Here is a 9089-nt window from a genome sequence, read left to right on the forward strand (position 1 = left end):
TATTTCATCTTTAGTTATCAAATATAGAAAACCCCAATTCTGCCTTCTCTGGATTCTGCCATAAGAGGGAGAGAAGGGGGAGAACAAAGGGCTTTATGGCCCTCACTTCCTTCAGCATACTTCTAAGGAACTGAATGTGTTTATTGCAACCTCAAAGAGTTTGAATGTAGTGAGCACCAAAGAACCTTACCATAACAAAGGGGGCTATTTACCTTTCATGTAGTTTATCTGAAGTCTCCATCCAGACGGAAGAAAGGAATAAAGGGGTGGAATTGTGATGCCTGAAACTATCACTGGAAGGGGGGGGTGATTGGGTGAGACTACTGGGGAACCCCTTAAAACCTTGAATGGGAGAGCTTGGACCCCAAGTTCTGTCTAGCACGCCTGCAACCACTTCTTCTTAATAAAGGATTCCTGTTGGAAGAATTATTCCAAGAGTTCTTTCTTCTTAAGATGCAAAGTGGGGTGGGTCCTTACAGCCGCCTTTTGCAATTGACTAATAGCGAATTTGTCAATGCCAATGGTGTTCAAGTGGTGCTTCAGTTGTTTTGGGATTGCACCTAAGGAGCCTATTACTATTGGTACTACCCTTGCTTGCTTTTGCCACAGTCTTTCTATTTCTATTTGTAGGTCTTTGTATTTTGTTATCTGCTCCAGTTCTTTCTCTTCTATTCTGCTATCTCCAGGCACTGCCACATCCACTATCCAGACTTTTTTGTCTTTCTTATCGACAATTGTTAAGTCTGGGGTGTTATGTTGCAGTTGCTTGTCTGTTTGAATTCTGAAGTCCCAGAGCAGTTTAATTTTATCATTTGCTATGACTTTCTCTATTTTATGATCCCACCAGTTTTTGCTTACAGGCAAATGATATTTTTTGCTGATCTTCCAATGCACCATTGTTGCTACTTTGTCATGCCGCTGCTTGTAATCAGTCTGTGCAATATTCTTGCAACAGCTTACCAAGTGGTCCACTGTTTCTTCAGCTTCTTTGCATAGGCGGCACTTACTGTCTGTTGCTGTCTTCTCAATTTTGACTTTGTATGCATTTGTCCTTAAGGCTTGGTCTTGTGCATCCAGAATTAGTCCCTCTGTCTCTTTCTTCAATTTTCCTGCTCTTAGCCATTGCCAGGTTTTATTATTATCTGCTTTCCCAGCTATTTTTTTAATGTATTGGCCATGTAGTGCTTTGTCTTCCCATGCCTCTATTCTGTGCTTCATTTGGTCTTTCTTGTAGGCCAGTTTGGTCTCTCCAGTAGTTAGTAAGCCTTCCTGATATACTAATTTCAGTGCGTCTTCATCATTGTTCTTCAGATATTCTTCCAAAGCCATTTTTTCTTCTTCAACCATCTGATGTACTTGTAGCATTCCACGCCCACCTATTTGCCTTGGTAGATAAAGTCTATCAATGTCACTGCGTGGATGAAGGGCGGGATTCATTGTCATTATTTTTCTGGTCTGCCTATCCATTGCTTTTAGTTCTGCTTGAGTCCAGTCCACTAGTCCAGCTGTGTATCTAATGACTGGGATTGCCCAGGTGTTGATTGCCTTTATGGTATTTCCTCCATTGAGTTTGGATTTTAAGATCTTCTTCACTCTCTTGATGTATTCATCTCTAATCTTTTTCTTGACTTCAGTGTGCTTGATGTTGTCAGCTTGAAGGATACCAAAGTATTTGTAGTACTCTTCCTCATCCAGACTCTTAATGTTATTTTCGTGGGGCATCTTGATTCCTTCAGTTTTCATTATTTTTCCTTGTTTGATAGTAAGTGTGGCCCATTTGTCCAAGCCAAACTCCATTACAATATCTTGGCTATATATACGGACAGTGTTGAGCAGCGATTCTATTTCAAATGATGTTTTTCCATACAGCTTCAGATCATCCATATAAAGGAGGTGGGATAGTCTGGCAGATGTTTTTGATGTTTGATAGCCATGTCCTGAGTTATTCAGTATTGTTGACAGAGGAAACAGTGCAATAACAAATAGTAATGGTGATAATGAATCTCCTTGAAATATTCCTCTCTTGATATTAACCTCTCCCAGCTTCTCACCCTTGATCTGCAACTGTGTCTTCCATTGTGCCATCGATCTTTGCACAAATTTTCTGATGTTTCTACTGACTCCTTTTATTTCTAGGCACTTGATTATCCAGTCATGTGGCAGAGAGTCAAATGCTTTTTTGTAGTCAATCCATGCCACATTCAGGTTGGTCTTCCTTCTCTTGCAGTTTTCCAAGATCATTTTGTCTATTAAGAGTTGATCTTTTGTTCCTCTGCTATTGGGGCGGTTTCCTTTCTGCTCAGGTGGAAAGAGATTGTTTTCAACTAGATGCTGTTGCACGGCATCAGCTACTACACCAGTTAGTAATTTGAAAGTTGTTGGTAAGCAGGTAATTGGCCTGTAGTTACCTGGTGTTGCCCCTTTTGCTGGATTTTTCATTATTAGGTAGGTTTTCCCAGTTGTTAGCCACTTTTCAATTTCTCCTCCTTGTGTTATATTGTTGAACTGTTTGGCAAATGATGGGTGTATAACATTAGAATGTTTTCAAACCACAACGCATGCAGTTCATCTCACCTGGTGCTGACCAATTTTTGATTTTCTTTGCTCTTATTTTCTACCATTTGTTTTGTTATTACCTAGTTCTTTTCTTTCACTTCTGTTTTATTTGCTCCCCTCTTTAAGCCCACCGCATCTTGTTTGTATTTCTTTGGGTTATATATTTGGTTATTAGTATTAGTATTATCGATCATCGCACAGTCAGCCAGATGTTCAGACTGGATTTGGCATTTTGTCTACCTATCGAGTCCTTACCCAGGACCTGGGATAGGCAGATGTGGATGTTTGATGGCATTACAGATATCGTCGCAGGATGGAAGCAGTTCCTAGTAAGGCCGCCTTTTGCAATTGACAATAGCAAATTTGTCAATGCAATGGTGTTCAAGTGGTGCTCCAGTTGTTTTGGGATTGCACCCAAGGAGCCTATTACTATTGGTACTACCCTTGCTTGCTTTTGCCACAGTCTTTCTATTTCTATTTGTAGGTCTTTGTATTTGTTATCTTCTCCAGTTCTTTCTCGTCTATTCTGCTGTCTCCAGGCACTGCCACGTCCACTATCCAGACTTTTTTGTCTTTCTTATCGACAATTGTTAAGTCTGGGGTGTTATGTTGCAGGTGCTTGTCTGTTTGAATTCTGAAGTCCAGAGCAGTTTAATTTGATCATTTTCTATGACTTTCTCTATTTTATGATCCCACCAGTTTTTGCTTACAGGCAAATGATATTTTTTGCAGATCTTCCAATGCACCATTGTTGCTACTTTGTCATGTCGCTGCTTGTAATCAGTCTGTGCAATCTTCTTGCAACAGCTTACCAATTGGTCCACTGTTTCTTCAGCTTCTTTGCATAGGCGGCACTTACTGTCTGTTGCTGTCGTCTCAATTTTGACTTTATATGCATTTGTACTTAAGGCTTGGTCTTGTGCAGCCAGAATTAGTCCCTCGGTCTCTTTCTTCAATTTTCCTGCTCTTAGCCATTGCCAGGTCTTGTTATTATCTGCTTTCCCAGCTATTTTTTTAATGTATTGGCCATGTAGTGCTTTGTCTTCCCATGCCTCTATTCTGTTCTTCAATTGGTCTTTCTTGTAGGCCAGTTTGGTCTCTCCAGTAGTTAGTAAGCCTTCCTGATATACTAATTTCAGTGCATCTTCATCATTGTTCTTCAGATATTCTTCCAAAGCCATTTTTTCTTCTTCAACCATCTGATGTACTTGTAGCATTCCACGCCCACCTATTGCCTTGGTAGATAAAGTCTGTCAATGTCACTGCGTGGATGAAGGGCATGATTCATTGTCATTATTTTTCTGGTCTTCCTATCCATTTCTTTTAGTTCTGCTTGAGTCCAGTCCACTATTCCAGCTGTGTACCTATGACTGGGATTGCCAGGTTGGTTGATTGCCTTTATGGTATTTCCTCCATTGAGTGGATTTTAAGATCTTCTGCACTCTCTTGATGTATTCCCCTCTAATCCTTTTTTCTGACTTCAGTGTGCTTGATGTTGTCAGCTTGAAGGATACCCAGTATTGTAAATACTCTTCCTCATCCAGACTCTAATGTATTTTCGGGGCTCTTGTTCTTCCGTTCATTCTTTTTTCCTTTTTTGATAGTAGTGTGGCACATTTGTCCAAGCCAAACTCCATTATCAATATCTGCTATATATACGGACAGTGTTGAGCAGCGATTCTATTTCAGATGATTTTTTTCCATACAGCTTCAGATCATCCATATAAAGGAGGTGGGATAGTCTGGCAGATGTTTTTGATGTTTGATAGCCATGTCCTGAGTTATTCAGTATTGTTGACAGAGGAAACAGTGCAATAACAATAGTAATGGTGATAATGAATCTCCTTGAAATATTCCTCTCTTGATATTAACCTCTCCCAGCTTCTCACCATTGATTTGCAACTGTGTCTTCCATTGTGCCATCGATCTTTGCACAAATTTTCTGATGTTTCTACTGACTCGTTATTTCTAGGCACTTGATTATCCAGTCATGTGGCAGAGAGTCAAATGCCTTTTTGTAGTCAATCCATGCCACATTCAGGTTGGTCTTCCTTCTCTTGCAGTTTTCCAAGATTCATTTTGTCTATTAGGAGTGATCTTTTGTTCCTCTCTGTTGGGGCGGTTTCCTTTCTGCTCAGGTGGAAAGAGATTGTTTTCAACTAGATGCTGTTGCACTGCATCAGCTACTACACCAGTTAGTAATTTGAAAGTTGTTGGTAGGCAGGTAATTGGCCTGTAGTTACCTGGTGTTGCCCCTTTTGCTGGATTTTTCATTATTAGGTAGGTTTTCCCAGTTGTTAGCCACTTTTCAATTTCTCCTCCTTGTAGTATATTGTTGAACTGTTTGGCAATGAGTGGGTGTATAACAGTTAGATGTTTCAACCAAAACCCATGCAGTTCATCTTCACTGGTGCTGACCAATTTTTGATTTTCTTTGCTCTTTTTTCTACCATTTTTGTTGTTATTACTAGTTTTTTCATTTCAACTTCTGTTTTATTTGCATCCACCTCTTTTAACCAAGCCGCATCCTTGTTGTATTTCTTTGGGTTATCCCATATCTTCTTCCAGAACTGCACTGTTTCTTCCTTGTCAGGTACTGACTGATTCCTTGCAGTTTCTCCATTGATGGATTGGTAGAAACGTTTCTGATTGGATTGAAATTGGAGGTTCTGCCTATAGTTTGCAATTCGAGCTTCATATCTACTGATTTTTTCCTGGCTATAGCTGTTATTTGTTGCTTTATTATTTCCAGTGCTTCCTTGATCTTCCTTGTTTCTAAGTGGTATTTCTTGATTAGGTATTCTTTGGTCTTCTTGTTCTTCAGCTTCTTTTCTTTCATCTGTTCTAGCTTGCTTGCATGTGATCTTAACTTGCTGATCTTATTTTCTAGTCTAACCTTCCATTTTTCTGGTTCACTGTTTGTTTGTTTTTCTTCTTTGTTGATTTTGCATCCCAGGTATTCTGTTATAACTGCAGCTGTGCTGTACATTAGTTGGTTTGTTTCTTGCAATGAATTGGTGCTTAATACTGATAATGGCAATATTTGCATCTTTTAATGCTTGTGCTAGCTGTTTCTTTGGAACAAGCTTCAATGCAGGTAGCCTTATTCTGTTGTTTTTGTGCTGTTCTATATGCTCAGTTATTCTTTGTTTCAATTCTTTTATTTCTTTAGTTAGAGGGTTTTGTTCTTTCTGAGGTAGAGGTGCCTGGTTTCCAAATGAGAACAGTTGTATATCTCTGCTAGATTCCTTCACTGCCAACTCCCCCTGGTTTGCCTCTACATTCTGGATTACTTCTGGTAAGGCTTTGATTTCTTTGCCCTGGGTAAACCTTTGCAGTTCGTCCAATTCTGTTTCTGTAAATACTTTATTTCGTGTTATAAATCGGCGTTGATCTGCTAGTCTCTGTTCTGTTATTTCTGATTCTGGATGTTGTTCTTTACAGAACTGGTGCATTCGTTTTAGATATCCTCTTCTTGTTGGACTTGATCTGTAGTAACAGATCATTATTTCTTTGTTTTCCATCACTGTGTATCTGCGACGGGTAAACACCTTTTCTTCCAGTAGTTCTGCAGCTGCTGGCCCTGGTTGCTCAGCCAACAGTCCTGAGTCCTGTAACCCATTTTTCACCAGATATCCAGGAACTCCAATATCTAGTGCGGACCTTGTTAACCCGGGCGACGTCCGCGCCGGTATGGCATTCTGAAATTTACGTCTCACCATATTTTTTATGGGAGAGACACTCTTTGTCTGACTCCTCTGATGAGACCTGTCCAGTATGGTTGAACCTCTGGCATAGCTCTCATCTTCCTCAGAGTACACAAGCCCCACAACCACGTCAAGGTAGTGCCTCACTGGGTGATTATTATTATTATTATTATTATTATTATTATTATTATTATTATTATTATTATTATTATTCAATGGCTAAGAGCAGGAAAATTGAAGAAAGAAACCGAAGGATTAATTCTGGCTGCACCAGACCAAGCTTTAAGGACAAATGCATACAAAGTCAAAATTGAGAAGACAGCAACAGACAGTAAGTGCCGCCTATGCAAAGAAGCTGAAGAAACAGTGGACCACTTGGTAAGCTGTTGCAAGAAGATTGCACAGACTGATTACAAGCAGCGGCATGACAAAGTAGCAACAATGGTGCATTGGAAGATCTGCAAAAATATCATTTGCCTGTAAACAAAAACTGGTGGGATCATAAAATAGAGAAAGTCATAGAAAATGATAAAATTAAACTGTTCTGGGACTTCAGAATTCAAACAGACAAGCACCTGCAACATAACACCCCAGACTTAACAATTGTCGATAAGAAAGACAAAAAAGTCTGGATAGTGGACGTGGCAGTGCCTTGAGACAGCAGAATAGACGAGAAAGAACTGGAGAAGATAACAAAATACAAAGACCTACAAATAGAAATAGAAAGACTGTGGCAAAAGCAAGCAAGGGTAGTACCAATAGTCATAGGCGCCTTGGGTGCAATCCCAAAACAACTGGAACACCACTTGAACACCATTGGCATTGATAAATTCGCTATTAGTCAATTGCAAAAGACGGCCTTACTAGGAACTGCTTCCATCCTGTGACGATATCTATAATACCATCAAACATCCACATCTGCGTGTCCCAGGTCCTGGGTAAGGACCAATAGATAGACAAAATGCCAAATCCAGTCTGAACATCTGGCTGACTGTGCGATGATCCATAATAATAATAATAATAATAATAACAACAACAATAATGATAACAATGATGATGATGATGATGATCATCATCATCATCTCCTCCTCCCTTCCTCCTTTCATAATAAGAGTTGTGGCCAGAATATCATGCCTGACATTTCCTTTTGCAAAGAATCAAATACTCTTTGAAAGCCAGGGGATTATATAACGGAAATGAATCATAATTGGATCACCTAGATTAAGAAGCGCAGAGCTCTGCTTAGCAAAGGAAAATATTTATTGTGATCAAATGAGTATCAGTAGTAGAACTGACCCAGGGCTGTTGATCAAAAGGGACCTAATAGCTGAAAAATTAACAATGTCTGAAAGTGATTAGAAAAGAAAGTATGTGAATCCAGCGTCATTTTAAAGGCACTGAGTGATGTTTGAGAAAGAGGGCTGTCCCCTTGTCTCTCAGAACTCTAAACTCGCTGGAGGCTGCTATCTTCTCATGAGGAACAAGCACTTGGAGCATCTGTGGGTAATCTGAAGTTCTCAGGCACCCAATAGGCTCAATGTTTAAAAACAGCAAGAAGCACCATCTTTCAGTAGGAAACCACCCTGAATCTTGTCCCAGCATCCATTTTTGAATTTGGGTTGAAATTTATTTATTTATTTGCTTCCTGGGCATCAGCTTCTAGAAAGACACAACTGAAAAGCCAGTCTACTTCATTCCATTGTGATCATCAGCTTTGCCTTTCATGGTGGAATGGGACAACTCAGCACAGCCAGTTTGGCATGCCCAGCTCGCCACCACCAAATCACCTTTGCCAGCTCACCACTGCAAAGTCATCACAGGACAACTTAACATACCCAATTTGCCATGGGGAGAACTTGCCATGGACAGCTGCAGAGAGAGAGAGATAGGCAGGCAGGAAGGTGAGTGGGTGGGCAGAGTGCAGAGTACAGAGTGATGGTGGTATCTGGGGCCTTCCTATTTTCACTCATCCCTTGCTAGTACTACTGCTGCCGCAGGCTGTTCAGCAATCGTGACAGTGTTCAGGCAATGGGTCTCTTTTCAGCGCAGTGACAGCAACAGCAGCAGCAGGGTGTGTGAAAATGGGATGTGCCCAGCCTCCATCGTCGTCCCACCAACTGCCCCACCCACCGCTGCCACCACCAAATGACATGAACACTGCTGATGCTGCAGAACAGCCTGCAGTGGTGGCAGAGGATGTGTGTGTGAAAATGGGAAGCCCCTGGCCATTGCCACCATCACTCTGCACTCGGCCCACCCACTTGCCCACCTGGTTCTCATTCCAGTTGTCTGTGGCAAGTTGTCCTGGAGGCCAATTGGCGTTGAATTGTTCTGTGATGACTTGGCAGCGGTGAGTTGGCAGAGGTGACTTGGAAGTTTGACAATAGTTGACAATATATAACCGGAATGTTGGAATTTTGTAAACAAAAGAAGCTTTGTTCAAATCATGTTGAAACTTTGCTAGACCTCAATTTGATCACTGATCATCACTGGAGATTTTTAAGAGGAGATTGGACAGCCATTTGTCTGAAATGGTATATGGTTTCCTGCCTGAGCAGGGGGTTGGACTAGATGACCTCCAAGGTCCCTCCCAACTTTATTGTTATTATTATCTTGGCTCAAGATTCTCCATTGTTTATATAATAATATTTTATTATCAAATCCAGATTTTGATGACCTGGTTCTTGCTGTCTTCTTTCTTCCTGTTGTAGAAGTCATATATAACTCGTAAATAAAGAATTTAGGAATTCTTTCTTCATTGGTTTCTTATTTTCCATATTCTGGCTCCCTATTTCTAATAAGAAGCTTGATAAGAAGTTTTATCTT

This window comes from Crotalus tigris, unplaced genomic scaffold, assembly GCF_016545835.1.
Source record: "Crotalus tigris isolate CLP2741 ecotype Arizona unplaced genomic scaffold, ASM1654583v1 scf7180000018013.26112, whole genome shotgun sequence".
NCBI classification, from domain to species: domain Eukaryota; kingdom Metazoa; phylum Chordata; class Lepidosauria; order Squamata; family Viperidae; genus Crotalus; species Crotalus tigris.